The sequence below is a fragment of the Monodon monoceros genome, unplaced genomic scaffold, assembly GCF_005190385.1.
Source record: "Monodon monoceros isolate NGI ecotype Baffin Bay Population unplaced genomic scaffold, NGI_Narwhal_1 Super_Scaffold_3, whole genome shotgun sequence".
NCBI classification, from domain to species: Eukaryota; Metazoa; Chordata; class Mammalia; order Artiodactyla; family Monodontidae; genus Monodon; species Monodon monoceros.
In genome coordinates this window covers 56871657-56890329 of record NW_021703780.1, presented here as the reverse complement: position 1 = coordinate 56890329, position 18673 = coordinate 56871657, and positions in this window count along the sequence as shown.

Below are 18673 nucleotides of genomic sequence, written 5' to 3'. Positions count from 1 at the left end.
GAGAAAACCATAATTCAAAGAGTCATGTACCACAACGTTCACTGCAGCTCTATTTACAATAGCCAGGACATAGAAGCAACCTAAGTGTCCATCGACAGATGAATGGATAAAGAAGATGTGGCACATATTTACAGTGGAATATTACTCAGCCATAAAAAGAAACGAAATTGAGTTATTTGTAGTGAGGTGGATGGACCTAGAGTCTGTCATACAGAGTGAAGTTAAGTCAGAAAGAGAAAAACAAATACCATATGCTAACACATATATATGGAATCTAGAAAAAGAAAAAAAGTAGTTCTGAAGAACCTAGGGGCAGGACAGGAATAAAAAAGCAGACATAGAGAATGGACTTGAGGACACGGGGATGGGGAAGGGTAAGCTGGGACAAAGTGAGAGAGTGACATGGACATATATACACTACCAAATAACTAGTGGGAAGCAACCACTTAGCACAGGGAGATCAGCTCGGTGTTTTGTGACCACCTAGAGGGGTAGGATAGGAAGGGTGGGAGGGAGACACAAGATGGAGGATATATGGAGATATATGTATATGTATAGCTGATTCACTTTGTTATAAAGCAGAAACGAACACACCATTGTAAAGCAATTATACTCCAATAAAGATGTTAAAAAAAAAAGACTGTCAACTAATTCTATATACAGCAAAACTAACCTGTAATAAGGAAGCAGAAATTGAGACCCTCCCAGATAAACAAAAACTGAGAGAATTAATCACTAGCAGACCTACCATAGAAGAATGCTAAAGGGAGTCCTCAGGCTGAGATGAAAGGGCACTGGAGAGGAACTCGGATTCCCATGAAGCAATAAAGATCACCAGTAAAGGTAAATACGTATGTAAACATAAAAGACAGCATAAATGTACTTTTCTTCAGATTGAAAAGACAACTCGTGAAGCAATAATTATAAGACTGTGTTGATGTGCTTATAATGTGTAAAGATGTAATTTGCCTAACAATAATAGACAAAGGAAGGGGGAGAGAATGGAGCTATGCTGGAGTTTTGTTCAACATTTAATTGGAGCCATGTTGGAATTTTGTATACTATTAAAATCAAGTTGGTATTAATCCAAACTAGATAGTTTTAAGTTACGATGTTAATTGTAATTCCAAGGCAACCTCTGAGAAAAATAGCCCCGAAATACAGTAAAAGAAATAAGGGAATTAAAATGATATATTATAAAATATTTAACAGAAAAGAAGGCAGTAATAGAGGAACACAGGAACAAAAAAGACATCAGACGTGCAGAATAAAAAGTGGTGGATGCAAATCCTACCTTATCAGTTATAGTATGGGATGCAAATGAAATACATATCCCAATCAAAAGGCAAAAATTGGTACAAAAACAGAATTCAACTAGATTGAAAAACATAAATAAATGGAAGGTAAAAGGATGGAAAAACACATAGCAGGTCAACAAGACCAAAAAGAGAGCTGAAATAGCTATACTAATATCAGAAAAAAACAGATTTTTAAGCCCAAAGCTGTTACTAGTGCAAAAGAAGGACATTTGACAATGATAAAGGGTTCAATCCCTTTGGAAGACTTCACACATACAAACATATATGTAGTTAGCAAGAGAGCTACAAAATGCAGAATCAAAGGGAGAAAATCAACAATAATAGTTAGAGACTTCAATATCCCACTTTCAATAATGGATAGAATAACTAGAGAGAAGATAAACAGGGAAATAGAAGACTTGAATAGCACTACAAACCAATGAGACCTAACAGAAACTACAGAATACTCCACCCAGCAATAACAGAATACACATTATTCTCAAGTGCACATATAACATTCTCCAAGATTTACTGTATGCTAGGTCATAAAACAAGACTCAATACATTTTAAATAATGTAAAACATACAAAGAATATTCTCTGACAACAACGTAATAAAAATAGAAATCAACAATAAAAAAGAAAATTTGGTAAATTCTCAAATATGTGGAAATTAAGCAATACACTCTTAAATAACTATACGTAAAAGAAAAACTCACAAGGGAAATTAGAAAATAACTTGACATGAATGCAAATGAAAACATGAAATAGCAAAACTTATGGAATAAAGCTAATGCTTTGACTGAAATTTATAGTTGTAACTAACTGTATTAAAAAAGAAGAAAGATTTCCTATCAATAAGCTAACTTTCCACATTAAGAAATTTTAAAACAAAGAGCAAACTAAACAAAAATCAAATGGAAGGAAAAAAGTAATAAATACTAAAGTGGAAATAAATGAATAGATAAATGAAAAACAACAGAGAATATCAAAGAAACCAAAAATCGGCTCTTTGAAAAGATCAGCTAAATTGACAAAACATTACCTAGACTGTACAAGAAAAAAAGAGAGAAGATGCAAATTATTAATATCAAGAATGAAAGAGGGGTCATCACTACTAGCCTTTCGGAAATAAAAAAGAATATTGGGAATTCCCTGGTGGTGCAGTGGTTAAGAATCCACCTGCCAACGGAGGGGACACAGGTTTGAGCCCTGGTCCAGGAAGATCCCACATGCCGCAGAGCAACTAAGCCCGTGCGCTACAACTACTGAAGCCCGCGTGCCTAGAGCCCGTGCTCTTCAACAAGAGAAGCCACTGCAATGAGAAGCCCGCGCTGCACAACGAAGAGTAGCCCCTGCTCACCACAACTAGAGAAAGCCCGCGCACAGCAACGAAGACCCAATGCAGCCTCCCCAAAAAATAATTAATTTAAAAAAAGAAAAGAAATAAAAAAGAATATTAGAATACTATGAACAATTGTATGACAACAAATTAGATAACCTAGATGAAATGTACAAATTACTAGAAAGACAAAAACTAACTCAAGAAAATATTTAAAATCTGTATCAATAAGAAGTAAAGAGATTGAATTAGTAATTTAAAAAATTTCCCATGTTCAGATAGCTTCCCTGGTGAATTCTACCAAACCTTTAAAGAAGTTTTGGCACCACACCTTTACACATTCCTTCAAAAATATGAGGAAGAACAATTCTCAACTAAATATATGAGACCAATATTACCATGATAAGAGAACCAGACAAAGACATCACAAAACAAAGAAAACTGGACCTACATCCCTTATGAATGCAGATGTATAAAAATCCCCTACAAAATAGTGTAAGCGAAATGCAGCAACATATTAAAAGGAATATGCACTATGAGGAATTGTGATTTACCCCAGGAATGTAAAGGTAGTTTAATCTGTAAAATATACATACATACATAAAGTGTGTATATATATTATATTATATAATATATAATGTATATATTATATATTACATAATATATAATATATATATATATTGGGTCGGCCCAAAAGTGCCTTTGGTTTTTTAAGTAAAAATGGAAAACACATTTTTCAGGGCTTCCCTGGTGGTGCGGTGGTTAAGAATCCGCCTGCCAATGCAGGGGACATGGGTTCGAGCCCTGGTCCAGGAAGATCCCACATGCCGCGGAGCATCTAAGCCCGTGTGCCACAACTACTGAGCCTGTGGTCTAGAGCCTATGAGCCACAAGTACTGAGCCTGTGAGCCAAAACTACTAAAGCCCGCACGCCTAGAGCCCGTGCTCTGCAACAAGAGAAGTCACCGTAATGAGAAGACCACGCACCGCAACGAAGAGCAGCCCCCACTTGCCGCAACTAGAGAAAGCCCGGGCGCAGCAATGAAGACCCAACGCAGCCAAAATTAAATAAATAAATAAATAAAATAAAATTTTAAAAAGACACTTTCATTTTCACCAAGAATTTTATTGAACAACGTATTCACCCTTTTCTTCCATTACCTTCTGCCATTTTTCAGGCAATTTCATAATTCCTTCTTCCCAAAACTTTTCATCTTTTTGAGCAAAGAACTGTTCCAGGGGCCTTTTACAGTCTTCCAGGGAACTGAAATGTTTTCCATTAAGAAAATTTTGTAAAGACCAAAGTAAATGGAAATCTGAAGGTGCAATGTCTGGTGAATACAGCGGATGAATCGGAACTTCCCAGCCAAGCTGTAACAGTTTTTGCCTGCTCATCAAAGAAACATGTGGTCTTGTGTTATCCTTATGGAAGGTTATGCATTTTCTGTTGACTAATTCTGCATGCTTTTTGTCAAGTGCTGCTTTCACTTGGTCTAAATGGGAGCAGTACTTGTTGGAATTAATCGTTTGGTTTTCTGCAAGGAGCTCATAATAGAGGAGTCTCTTCCAATCCCACCATATACACAACATCACCTTCTTTGGATGAAGACTGGCCTTTGGTGTGGTTGGTGGTGGTCCATTTCGCTTGCCCCACAATATTTTCCATTCCACATTGTTGTACAGTATCCACTCCTCATCGCCTGTCACAATTTGTTTTAAAATGGAACGTTTTGGGCTTCCCTGGTGGCGCAGTGGTTGAGAGTCTGCCTGCCAATGCAGGGGACACGGGTTCGTGCCCCGGTCCGGGAGGATCCCACATGCCGCGGAGCGGCTGGGCCCGTGAGCCATAGCCGCTGAGCCTGCGCATCCGGAGCCTGTGCTCCGCAACGGGAGAGGCCCCAACAGTGAGAGGCCCGCGTACGGCAAAAAAAAAAAAAAAAAATGGAACGTTTTCATTATGTTTCAGTAGAGAATTGCATGCAGAAATATGGTCAAGAAGGTTTTTTTTGCTTATCTTATGAGGAAACCAAACATCAAAGCGATTCACATAACCAAGCTGGTGCAAATGATTTTCAACACTTGATTTGGATACGTTGAGTATGTTGGCTATCTCCTGCATGGTATAACGTTGATTGTTCTCAATTAATGTCCCAATTTGATCACTATCCACTTCAACTCATCTGCCTGATCGTGGAGCATCGTACAGCGAGAAATCTCCAGCACAAAACTTCACAAACCACTTTTGATACATCTGATCAGTCACAGCACCTTCTCCATACACGGCACAAATCTTTAAGTACGTTTCAGTTGCTTTTTTACCTTTCTTGAAATAATAAAGCATATTAGGCCAAAAATGTTGTTTTTCTTCCATCTTCAATATTAAAATAGCTACACAATAATTTACCAATTCTGATGTCTTTTTTTTAAATGTACGCTGATATGACAGCTGTAACATACAGTCTAACAAAATTGTTTTGAATGACGTTAAAGACAACTAAGTGGGACTTCCCTGGTGGTGCAGTGGTTAAGGATCCGCCTGCCAATGCAAGGGACACGGGTTCTAGCCCTGGTCTGGGAAGATCCCACATGCTGCAGAGCAACTAAATGCATGCGCCACAGCTACTGAGTCTGTGCTCTAGAACCTGCAAGCCACAACTACTGAGCCCGTGTGCCACAACTACTGAAGCCCGTGCACCTAGAGCCTGTGAGCCAACAAGAGAAACCACGGCAATGAGATGCCCGCGCACCACAACGAAGAGTGGCCCCCCGCTCATCACAACTAGAGAAAGCCCGCGTGCAGCAACAAAGACCCAATGCAGCCAAAAATAAATAAATAACTAATAATTTAAAAAAAGACAACTAAGTGCTACCAGAGCCATCTTATGCAAAAAAACGAATGAACCTTTTGGCCCACCCAATACACACACACACACACACACACCCATTATTAATAGATTAAAAGGAAAACCCACATGATAATCTCAGTAGAAGCAGAAAAAGCATTTGGCAAAATCCTTTACAAATAAAAACACTCCCCATACTAGACATACAAAGGGATTTCGTTAACCTGATAAAGGACAGCTAAGAAACATTCACAGCGAATATCACACTGATGGTGAAACACTGGATGATTTCATCCATAGAGCAGGAGCAAGACAAGGAAGTCCACCTTCCCACTTCTACTCAATATTGTATTAGAATTTCTTTTTTTTTTTTAACTTGAAAAAATTCACATTTATTTACTGTCAAACCGTATTAAAGTTTACACTGGATATTAGTGATGGGCTCATTATTAACAGGTTTACTGTATTAGAATTTCTAACCAGGGCTATTAGGCAAGAAGAAGAAATAAAAGACAATAACTTTGAAATGGAAGAAGTATTCACAGGATGACATGACCTTGTATATTGAAAATCTTAAAGAATTCACAATAAAACCATTACAATTAATACAAGACTTATACTAGTTAGGAGGATACAAGTTTGCAGGATACAAGATCAATATACAAAAATCAATTGTATATCTGTATGCTAGCAACGAACAATCTGAAAAGGAAATTAAAAAACAATTTCATATGCAACTTCTTCAAAAAAATAAAATACTTAGGAATTAATTTAACAAAAGAAGTTGAATACTTGGATGCTAAAAATTACAAAATATCATTGAAAGAAATTAAAGAAGGCCTAAATAAATGGAAATACATCTCATTTCACATTTTACTCCCTAAAATGATTATAGATTCAAACAATTCCTATCAAAATTCTAGCTGCCATTTTTCACAATGTTCGACAAGTGATCCCAAAATACATATGGAAATGCAATGAACCCTGAAGAGTCAAAACTATCTTGAAAAAGAACAAATTTCTTTTATTTACACATCTAGATTTAAAATTTACTAAAAAGCTACAGTAATCAAGACATCGTGGTACGGGCATAAGGATAGACAAATCTATGGAATAGGATTGAGAGTCTGGGAATATACCCCTACCTTTATGGTCAATTGGTTTTTGGCAAGGGAGATAATGGAGAAAAATAGCTTTTCCAACAAATTATGCAAAGACCACTGGATACCTACATACAAAAGAATGAAGTTGGACCCCTATCTCATGCCATATATAAAAAAATTAACGAAAAATGCATCAAAGATGTGAATGTAAGGGCTAAAACGATAAAACTCTTAGAAAGAAACACAGGATTAAAACTTTATGACCTTGGGTTAGGTAATGGTTTCTTAGATATGACAACAAAAGCACAAGCAATCAAAGAAAAAAATAGATAAACTGGTATTCATAAGAATTTAAAACTTTTTTGTGACAAATGATACCATCAATAAAGCTCTCACTCAGAATGGGAGAAAGTATTTGCTGGATATTTATCTGATAAGAGACATATCCAGAATTTATAAAGAACTCTTGCAACTCAACATAAAAAAGACAAATAATTTAAAAACAGGGCTTCCCTGGTGGCACAGTGGTTGAGAGTCCGCCTGCCGATGCAGGGGACACGGGTTCGTGCCCCGGTCCGGGAAGATCCCACATGCCGCAGAGCGGCTGGGCCCGTGAGCCATGGCTGCTGGGCCTGCACGTCCGGAGCCTGTGCTCCGCAACGGGAGAGGCCACAACAGTGAGAGGCCCGTGTACCACACACACACACACAAAAAATAGACAAAGGAGTTGCACAGATATTTCTTCACAGAAGATATAGAAAGAGCTAACAAGCACAAGAAAAGATGCTCAAAATCATTAGCGCTTAGGGAAAGGCTAATCAATACCATGATGAGATATTATTTCACATCTAGTAGGGTGGTTTTAATCAAAAAGAAGGACAATAACAAGTGTTTCTGAGGATGTGGAGAAACTGGAACCCTCATGCATTGCTGGTGGGAATGTAAAATGCTGTGCCTGCTTTGGAAGATTTTTTTGCTATTCTTCAAAGTGCTCAACATAGAGTTACTATACAACCCAGAAATTCTACTCCTAGGTCTATACCCAAGAGAACTGAAACCGTGTGTCTACATAAAAATGTGTACATGAATGTTCATAGCAGCATTATTTATTTACTTATTTTTAATTTAATTTTATTTATTCTTTTATACAGCAGGTTCTTATTAACATTATTTATAGTAACTAAAAAACAGAAACAAATCAAAGGTCCATCAACTGGTAAATAATATGTGATATGTTCATACAATGGAATATTATTTGGCCATAAAAAGGAATTAAGTATTGATGCGTTATATAACATGGGCAAATGCCAAGTTAAGGAAGTCATTTACAAAAGGCCAAATGTTGTGCGGTAACATTTGTATGAAATATCCAGAATAGGCACATCTGTAGAGACAGAAAATAAACCAGTGGCCATCTAAGGCTGTGGGAAGGAGAGATGCTAATGTTTTCTTTTGAACATGCAAATGTTCAGATGAAAATGTTTTGAAATTAAATACTAGTGATAGGCCTGTAACACTGTGAATATCCCCAACACCACTGAACTGGACACTTGCAAAGGGTGAACTTTATGGCATGTAGATTATATGTCAATAAATCTGTTAGGGAAGAAAAAGAAGAATGCATACCCTATGTTAAAGTATCCAGTGCTGATGTCTGCCTATAAGACTAGTCCCTTGTCCACTCCACTTTGAGTTAGTCATGACTCCCGTTATGGCTGTACACATACATAACCTGACAAAGTCCTTCTTACCCATATACATACATATCATCCTGTGTGTGACACACACACCGCCACATGAGGAGAGAGGATTTCACAAGTAGTGGAGCTGAGCAGTGAGAACACAGAATTCACCAAGTACAACAGGGTTGTACTGTCTGGGTTGGAGACAGAGGTGTTTGGAATGTCCTACGTAAGTAAAAGGACGTGGTGGGTGCAAGATAAGAAAAATAACAAGTAATGGAAAGGAAACTGTTTTGAAAATTGAGGTAAACCATTGATTTACAGAGCAAAATCATCAAGGATATCGTCTGGTGGCCTTTTTGGGTGATTAGAAAAAGAAGCAACAGGAAATCAAACTTAAAAGAGACAAGCTGCAGTAACTTGAACTTTTGGGGGGTAAATCGTAAAGAATTACAGGAAAAATGCAATCAGAAATTCTTTTGTGGAAGTTAAAAAAATAGCTTCAGTAAAAGGCAAGGCTGTCATCAAAGGGTTTCTGCGTAGGGATTAGAGTAGGGCTTAGGGAAAGTACACAGGCAAGAATTAAAGTACTGGATCATTATTTTCTAGGTTTTAGGCTGTTTTGAGCATTTCCCCATAGCCCTAAATAATTATCTTAAGGCAGCTGTGTTCTGACTTTGTGTTAATTCAGCTTCTTTTATTTCCTGTCTGATAAATAGTGTGCATTAAGTTGTATACATTAAAATGTAATAAATGAGCACTTTCCTATCTCTGAAAGAAGTGAACAGCCTCCAAATCACTCGTGGAAGTTGTATTTATAATAACAAACACCTGTGTTAATTTTCTTGACAAGAAACACAACAGCGTTCTCCTTCAGGCAGCACGTTTTGATAAAATGAATAATAAGTGCTCATCCCATCACTTATTCCTTGTCCCTCTGATATGTCAGCAAATCTGTGTTCAATTAATATTCTGCTTCTTGCACAAAAGGTGTTTGGCACTAAATGTGATATTTTTGAAAGTCAATAAAATTAGGTGAAATAATGGATGTGAAATTTGGACGAAGTTTAGGATAAAAGGATCATTCATAACGTCTTTCAAAAGACTTTATTCGGTTCTATCCAACCCAAGTCTACAAATAATAAATATCCACTATGTGTCCTACACTGTCCTCACTTTCACAGAATTTATAATCTTGCACAGAAGAAAAACCTACACAAGATGACTTAAAAAGCCAGCTAAAACGATAACAAGCTTATGTCATAAAGACATGCTGTAAAACTTTATGAAATTCCTCCTCTAAGAACAGCCACGTGTTCAATTGTGCATTGCACGTTCTATATCACAGTGGAAGGGGCACCGTTCATGTGGTAGATGTTGTAGGTTTGTAATTTATTACAACATTTTTTTGAAGATGGAAGCAAAGTGTCTTGAGAAACTATGGGGCTTTTCTTCTAAACTAGCACAGAGATGTCACAGGGGCTAGAGGCGGCCTTAGCAAAGTCACTTGGAGCAGGCAAGATGATGAATTTCTTGAGAGCAGAGCTTTTCTCCTATTCAGCTTTGTGCGAACAGGTTTACTGAAGTCTTAACCCATTGAGTTATAAATGTGAAAAATATTTTTATTTTTTCCAATCAGGCTTCAACCTTTCTATGGTTGAATCTTCCTGGCCTGACCCTTAATAACATAAGAAGCAGATTCTACCTCCCTCCTTCCTACAGCACAGCCTACAGCTGGCTGTTGCAGGACTGCTTCGTATCTCTCTTTGGTTCTACTCCTCCAGAGTTGAAAGGGGGCCAGGACTATAAATAAGGCAGCGTTTCTTACACAACAGCCTTCTTTTTTAAAGAAGATTTAAATTAATGGAAAAACATCTCACATTCTTAGGTCAGAAGGTTTAAAATTCTTAAGATGGCAACATCCCCACATTGATCTAAAGAGTCAATGTAATCTCTATGAGAATCTCAGCTGCCCTTTGTTTTTGTTTTTCTTTTTGGCACAAACTGATAAGCTGGTCCTAATATTCACATGGAAAGGCAAGGGGTTCAGAATAGCCAACTATCTTGAAAAAGAAGAATAAAGTTGGAGGGTTCACACTTCCTGATTTCCAAACTTCCTGCAGTAATCAAGAGAGGGTGGTACGGACATAAAGATAGACATATAGATCAATGGAATAGAATTGAGAGTGCACATATAAACCATTACTCTTACAGTGAGTTGCTTTTCAACAGGATTGCCAAGAAAATTCAATGGGGAAGGAATAGTTGTTTCAAAAATTGGTGCTCAGACAACTGGATATTCACAAGCAAAAGAATGAAGATGGACCCTTACCTAACACCGTGTAAAAAATTAACTCCAAATGAATCACATATTCAAATCATTTGGGGGGCTATGAAAATATTCTAAACGTAGATAATGGTGATGGTTTTACAACCCCATGAATATATTAAAAACCACTGGACATTACACTTTAAACGGGTGAATTTTATGGTTTGTGAATTAAATCTCAATAAAACAGTTTAAAAGGATTTAAATGAGTTACCAGAAGAAAACAGAGTTGGGGCTTCCTTGCATCCATTTCCCTTTCCTATCTGCCCCTCAGTTTCCTTTATTAGGATTAGCCTTCAATTACTGCAGAGGGTGTTTTTTTTTGTTTTCAGACGTAAGTTTTCATTTCTCTTAGGTATATATTTAGTGCATAGGGTTTTGTGGGGCTGTCACTGAAGTTCTCCTCCTCCCACTACCCCCTCTGCCCAGCTAAAGGGAAGGTATTTGACCCAAGTCAAAGCAATTCGTTGTTCCCGCCTTGGAATGTGAATCTTGAGCTGAGGAATAGAGACTGAAAACTAATTTAATTCCATCTGACTCGTAGCACTTGCCCATATTCTTCTTGCTATCAAATGGCTACTGAGGATCTTTCTGGAATCTAGGACAGCCTTTATTCTAACCCCATTATCCAGACTCCCATCTATTCTATAGCCCCTGGTATCCTTCAGGTACCTTTCTTCTTGCTTATGATGGCTCGAGGGAGTTGCTATGATTGAAGCCAAAGAACTGAACTGGTACAGAGAGTGTCAGTGCCTCACAAATTTCAACTTTGAAAGAGCTATGTTTTTATTTATTGTGTGGGAAAATTTGAAGATCTAAACAAATTACACAGCCCTTAATTCTTTCCTATAAGATGTGTATTCAATCTGGACATTTTGATGTTTCTTCCCAGGGTTAAACATAAGTATTTCGTATTTATATTCATATTTTGATTTTTCTTCTTTCTCTTTTGCCTGCTGGTCCCACTTCCACCTAGGTAAAACCCACCATAAGAGCACACAATCGCTGCTATTTAAATAGTCCTTGGAAACAATATGAACTATCATAATAGTACAAGTTATATTGGAAATAGCTTTAAAATTGCCTCTAGAGAATTTGAACAATCAAGATGAATATATCTTAAGGTGTATTTTTTAAACTCCATGGGAATGGACAGTTCATCAAGGCACAGGAAGGATCATAAGCTAATATTAAAAAGAACCTATTAAAATAGATCTAAAGTCACAAAGCAAGTCATTGAAAAAAGAGCAGTTGCTTGGATCAATACATTGTGGTGTCTTTGTACCATGGATAGGAACATCTGTAGGAACTGTAGTCACATGAAGGAATGCTGTGTGAAAAGAGCCAGACACCAAAGCTCATATTCTGATGTAAAGATCAAGACCAGGCAAAACTAAACTGTGGTATTATAAGTTAAGAGAGGAGTTACCTTTAGAGAAGAGGGGTAATGACTGAGTGGCCTATGGGGGAGGTATTAGGGATGTTTGGCATGTTCCATTTCTTGACCTGGGTGGTGGTTTCATGAGAGTTTGCTTTATGATAAAGCATTGGTCTGGATAATTGTTTTGTGCACTTTTCTGCATATGTATTTCTGCAGAAAAAATTTAAAATGAGGGAAAAAAAGTAGTATCTTTTACTTTTTTTTTTTTTTTTTTTTTTCGGTACGCAGGCTTCTCACTGTTGCGGCCTCTCCCGTTGCGGAGCACAGGCTCCGGACGCGCAGGCTCAGCGGCCATGGCTCACGGGCCCAGCCGCTCCGCGGCATGTGGGATCTTCTCAGACCGGGGCACTAACCCGTGTCCCCTACATCGGCAGGCGGACTCTCAACCACTGCGCCAACAGGGAAGCCCGGTAGTATCTTTTAAAATAATATATATTTTTTGGTTTTAAAGAAAAAATCTTGGCTTTCTAGTACTGTGATTCTTAAGGCAGCTTATTACCGAAAACTCAATAAATTTCTCTTTATTAACTGTTCTGTCACCCTTTTCATTTACTTTCCACTCTCTTTATCAACACCTCTCTAAAAACATATTGCTCCTGCTCAAGGATAGAGTATGAGGCACCAGCGAAATTCTCAGGATTTACTGTTTGGCCATAGCTCCAACTCTGAGAATTCAACCAACTAGTTTAAGGGTGATTATATTTTCAAATCATTGTGAGTAAAGTTGGGTAATGCACTCACTGTAACTAACATGGTGAGGTGACTGCTCTCTGAAAGTTTACTTTTATATTTCCCAACCTGGGGATGTTTAATGATACAATGATAAAGAGTTTCTAGCATGTGCTTTCAGTGTTACTTACTGGGTTTTTTGTTTTGTTTTGTTTTGAGTACATTTTTAATCTAATAACTCCAAAGAAGCAAGAGCATGCATAGATGAGAAAAAAAAATTAATGTAGTTTATTTACATGTTAAAGAACAATACTATCTTTCTGTCATAGGTTCAGGGTTTTTAAATTCAAATCCTGATTTGTACGCTCTTCAAAGTGCAAACATTGGTCTGGGAATTAAACCTATATTTTGAGTACTTCAAAAAGAAGTACTTGGGCTTCCCTGATGGCACGGTTGTTAAGAATCTGCCTGCCAATGCAGGGGATACAGGTTCAAGCCCTGAGCCAGGAAGATCCCACATGCCGTGGAGCAACCAAGCCCGTGCACCACAACTACTGAGACCATGTGTCACAACTACTGAAGCCCGAGCGCCTAGAGCCTGTGCTCTGCAAGGAGAAGCCATTGCAATGAGAAGCCCGCGCACCTCAAAGAAGAGTAGCCCCCTCTCCCTGCAACTAGAGAAAGCCCGTGCACGGCAATGAAGATCCAACACAGCCAAAAAAACAAAAGTACTTAACGTCTCTTTGTTTTCTTTCTCGCAAGAGAAAAAAAAGTCTTCCACTTGAATAAAGGCTAAACTGCAGTGATAATTCAAAAATTAAGAAAAGATTAAGAATCACAGTTAAAAGGAGAATGAAACATCTCATCCTGGATTTGGGGGATTGAATTGTTAGCTTGGCAATTACTTTTTCTGTAAGTTGTTAAAATGGTTAAAAATTAATATGAGAGACCTAAATTCTCACTTGCTTTGGAATTCAACCAGGATTCTATATATTTTGTCTAGAGATAATTGCTTTCTTTTCCTTTCTTTCATTTTCAACCAAAAAAAAGATAATGTTATGCTGACAAGATACTCATGAGGAGAAAAAAACAGTGGCTATATCTACATACATCTTTATTGTAGATATTAATCTATCATCTATCATAATCAAAGCAAATTTTTAGTTTATTTTTAAATGAAATTCTATGGCCTAAATCTGGAGATCATTCCTAATTTTCTAACAGGTTGGGAGATTTATGGTTAAGAGCCTACATTTTTATTTAGCAGATTTTGGTGATATTTTTACATAATGTTTATATGACTACACCAACTTGATTTCCAAGTTTCCAGTTAGGGTGAAAAATAATCCATCTGCTCCAATCCTCAGAAGTGAAACTGGGCAAAAACAAAGGATTCAGCATTCTTATAATTAAATGGCCCAAGTGTATAACTGATTTACAAATGTAATGGATAGCTGAGGTCTCAGTTGTTCTAATTTACTAGTTACAGCATTACTTGCATGGGCTGACTGGCAATGGGAACAGAGTCTCTGGCTGGTGACAGTTGCATTATGGCTCTAAAGTGTATCTTTAGCTGGTAGACCAGTGGTTATTGCTTCCCACTAAGAAGGCCAACAAAACTAGTCTTTCAGGTTCGTAGATAAAGCCGTAATTGCTAGCTCCTTTCAACTGCACTGCAATAGATGCATATCTGTTACCACTGTTAGAAACACAATTCCAGGAGAGTGCCTTAGCAGTGGGGGTGTGGTGGGATAGCCTTTTATCAACTCACTGTCACTTCACGGAACAGCCACCATCATGCTAGGACACATGACACAAAGAGACAGAGAAAAGTCCTCTTCGTTCTCTCTGTATAATTGTTGGTAAGCAATGGAACGTCTCTAATCCCTGATTTCTCTTTTGTATGATGGAAATTGTATGAGCTGTTGAGAGCGATGGAAAGATCAGTTGGCTTAATCAGGTAGCATTTTTAATTCCTTGCAGGTGTTATTTAAATCTGCTTGTAACTCAGTCAACTAAAAGGGTTTATTTGGTCCCCACAGTATATAGATTACAATAAAGTTCTAAGTACTTCTGGGACTTGTAAAGGAAGTATAAGACACATTTCTATTCTCAAGGAATTATTATACTTCAGGTGAGATAGGACCAACCCCAGTGTAAGCTGGTAAGCAAACTAATGAAAATATAACCAATTGCAGCCACTGACTAGGACTCTGATGTTCCTCCAATGCTCTGTGACCAGATTCAGATGTGATGAACAGGAAGGTCTACTGGACTCAAGGAAGGAAAACTGGGCATGTAAGATGGGTTCACTTTTGAGAGTTTAATTATTTTGGTAAATCATTTTAGCATAATCTCATGTTACTGTGTAATTTTTGTTTGAAAGGTTTGTACTGAGAAAACAAATTTTTATTACAAAAAATGATAGATTAACTCTCATATAGACGTGTCATCACTAAAATTATCCCTCTTGTTTACATACAACTTCTCCCCAAGAAAATAATGCACATATGTACATAAATGATAGTTTAAATGTCTAGTTTTGGGAGACATTAATAACACGAAAGTATCAGAGAGCAATATACACATTGCATGTGCTACTGAACCTGGAAGATATTTAATAACAGCCCATTTTCCTCACCTGCAGCTGAAGAAATTATAGTAAATCAGAGACTACACAAAAAACAGAGGAGGGTAGCTAAGCAACACATTCAAATTTCAAAGGAGAAAAGCCCTACATTTAGCTATTAAACGTATATTCAACAGCACAGCAAAAAAAAACTTCATAAACTGATTTGCAGCATCTATTAAAATAAAATAAAAATCCAGAGTAGGTTATATTGCCTAGGTGACATTCTTGAAGCTCGATATGTGTTGTGAAGCTGCAAGCCATCTCTTCTGGTGCAAGCCTTCCTGGATTGCCCACTCCATTAATCTGTATCAGAGCGTCCCCTTTTCTCCTAGAAAATTTGCTTAATAATCTGGATTGTGTTTATGTGGGTGTGTTATCACTTTGTGATAATCATTATGATCTGTGCTGTATATTTCAACCTAAAAGAAAACAAGCCTTAGGAGACTCACTTTCATAAATCATTACCACACTTGCTTGATCTAATAACCAGGTCTCTGTCTTTCCAGTGCTTAAATGTGCTAATCTATACCCGTGTACCTTTACAGAAGGTTGTTATACCTTTGTCATCCATTGCTTTGTGTATTTTTAGTTGACTTGTGTTTATTCCCCCTTCCCTGTGAAAACTTAATTTCTTGGCCTGCCATCTGCTTTGTATTGATAATTCTCCTACACTGAGATAGAGTATGCAATGGTGTGTTGGTAAACCAGCTCTCAAAAGGAAAAAAAAGAGCCCTGATTTGAAGAGATTGCCAATTTCTGGGGTGTAAATACTCCCAATTTCAAAGTCCCGCAAGGTTTAACATCCAGCTCACAAAACTTTCTTTTTTTAGAAACAGTACCCATAACAATTATTTACTTTTTTTAAATTTTTATTTATTTATTTAGTTTTGGCTACTTTGGGTCCCCATTGCTGTGTGCAGGCCCTTTCTAGTAGCAGCAAGCGGGGGCCACTCCTCGCCGTGGCACACAGGCTTCTCACTGCGGTGGCCTCTCCCGTTGCGAAGCACGGGCTCTGGGCGCGCAGCCCTCAGCATCCGTGGCACGCGGGCTCAGTAGTTGTGGCTTGTGGGCTCTAGAGCACAGGATCAGTAGTTGTAGCTCGCGGACCCAGCTGCTCCACAGCATGTGGGATCCTCCCGGACCAGGGCTCAAACCCATGTCCCGTGCACTGGCAGTCAGATTCCCAACCACTGCGCCACCAGGGAAGTCCACAAAACTCTTGAATATTTAACAGTAGATGCTCATGAACCAACAAGAGTCAGCTCCAGCCATCCAGGTAAGCAGTAAGGTCTTTGCTAGTTTTGCACTGACTCCGAACAGCGTTTTCATTAACTGCTTATTCACTCATACCACCACAAAGTTCCCCCAGCTGCGGGCGTACAATCATATTTCGGTGTGGAATCAATGATGGGTGAAAATTGTTCCCTCTGTGCATCCCTTCAGAGTTAAAGCTAAATAAGCCAGTTTGCTGAATTACTTAGAACCAAGTATTTATTGCATTACAAACATATTTCCCACTTGTCAGAAAATGTAATAGAGCCAAGACACCCACTGCTGTTTGTTTTCTGCCCTAAGTGCAGACTAAACGGAATGGATATTCAGTAAACTGTTTTACACTGAAGGATGCATTTTCAAAATGGGGAGGGGGTAAATAAACAGGCAACATAAATGTCAGAGGGAATTATGGGTATGAACACCTTCTTTCTACTACTGTATAAACCGGCCCCTGCTAAAAATGTTCAACGGCATAATAACTACATAGATGAGTTTTGCTCTTGGAAGTTGAAACACAGAAAGGCCACTGACATTTGCAGTGTCGACAGTTTGGAGGGCAACATTTTTCCTGGTTTATGAGAATGTCTATTAGTTCAGCATGGACTGACCAGAAAAAACAACTAGAATAAAAGTTAAAAGATGTGAAATAGTGTGAGAAAAGTCCTTTTTAAAAACACTGATTCTACTGAAAATAAAAATGTAGGACTCTTCGATTGTAATCAAATGAAGTGGAAGGTGGAGAAAAGGGACACCGTTAAAATTCTCTCCCCAGGTCATCATGACTTCAAATTTCCTGGGGCCAGGGGACATGACTGCAAATTGAATGCTAGCCCCTCTGGCTTCTTTTCCTCTCTCTCTTTCCTGCCTCCAACTCCAATGGCATTTGAGGTTGAAATTGGACAATCACGTCTATGACTTCCCTATCTATCCACATTTGGGTTTCCTAAGAAGTTATGAAAAGTATCAGAAACACATTAGAATGGGAACCGGTATAAGCCTGGAAATTATTTCAAGGGTTAGGCCTACCTGATTTCTGATCACGTCGATAGGGAGATTTGGTCTGCTGTACGTCTGGATACTCACCCACACATCTACCTTTCTAGTGTTGGAACCTCTATAAACCATGGTGACAGAGGAGGGGACAGCATCATGCAACTCTCACTCTATCTCGCTTGTGATCTGTCTCATATGCGTGCCTGTGCTAATCTTACCTCTCACACCTATCCTTTCCCTACCATTCAGCTCACTACTTCTTTTTTGCAGTGGTGTGTTTTGAGAGTAGAGTTTCTGATGAAAGTTTTCCTGTTGTTACTGATTCCTATAATACTGGTGTAAAGACCATCAAGTTATAACCTTTTCACCATTCTCAGAACCTAAGCCAAATGTCATGCTTATCATTAAAGAAAAATGAAAACGAGTATCACAGTTTGGAATCTGGAGGAAGCAGTCTCTGAGATAATGTTCAGGGAGTGCCCTCAAGATCACACCTGTGGAAAGGAGGGGGAAAAGTGGGATCCGACAGAGGGAGAAGTTTGAGCCGTGATGCAGGCTAGACAGCCTCAGCCACAGGGAGTTCTGGAGCAGAAATGGCTCATCAGAATCATCTCACTTTGGGTGGAAATGGTTGGTCCTTTAGTATCTCTACCTCCATCCTTCATTAGTTGTGAGCCTTCCTCAGAGGGCATGACCTTGGTGAGGTGGCTGTCTGTAGCTGATGTGCTCCCTGAAAGGACTGTAAGCTGGGAGCTTTTCTACTGAAACTCTCACAGCAGCTGGGGTAATAAGTCCTTCCTTGAAGAGGGGTGTGAGCACCCCACCTCCATGTGCACCACTACAAATCTCCTAACCCAGAAAAACACCTATCATTATTCACACATCAGACATCCTTTATAAGAGCATAAGAGGTTACCTAGTATAAGTAGTTCACTTATATGTGGAATCTAAAATGATACAAATGAATTTACTTATGAAACAGAAACAGACTCACAGACAGAAAACAAATTTATGGTTACCAAAGGGAAAAGGGGGGGCAGATAAATGAGGAGATTGGGATTAGCAGA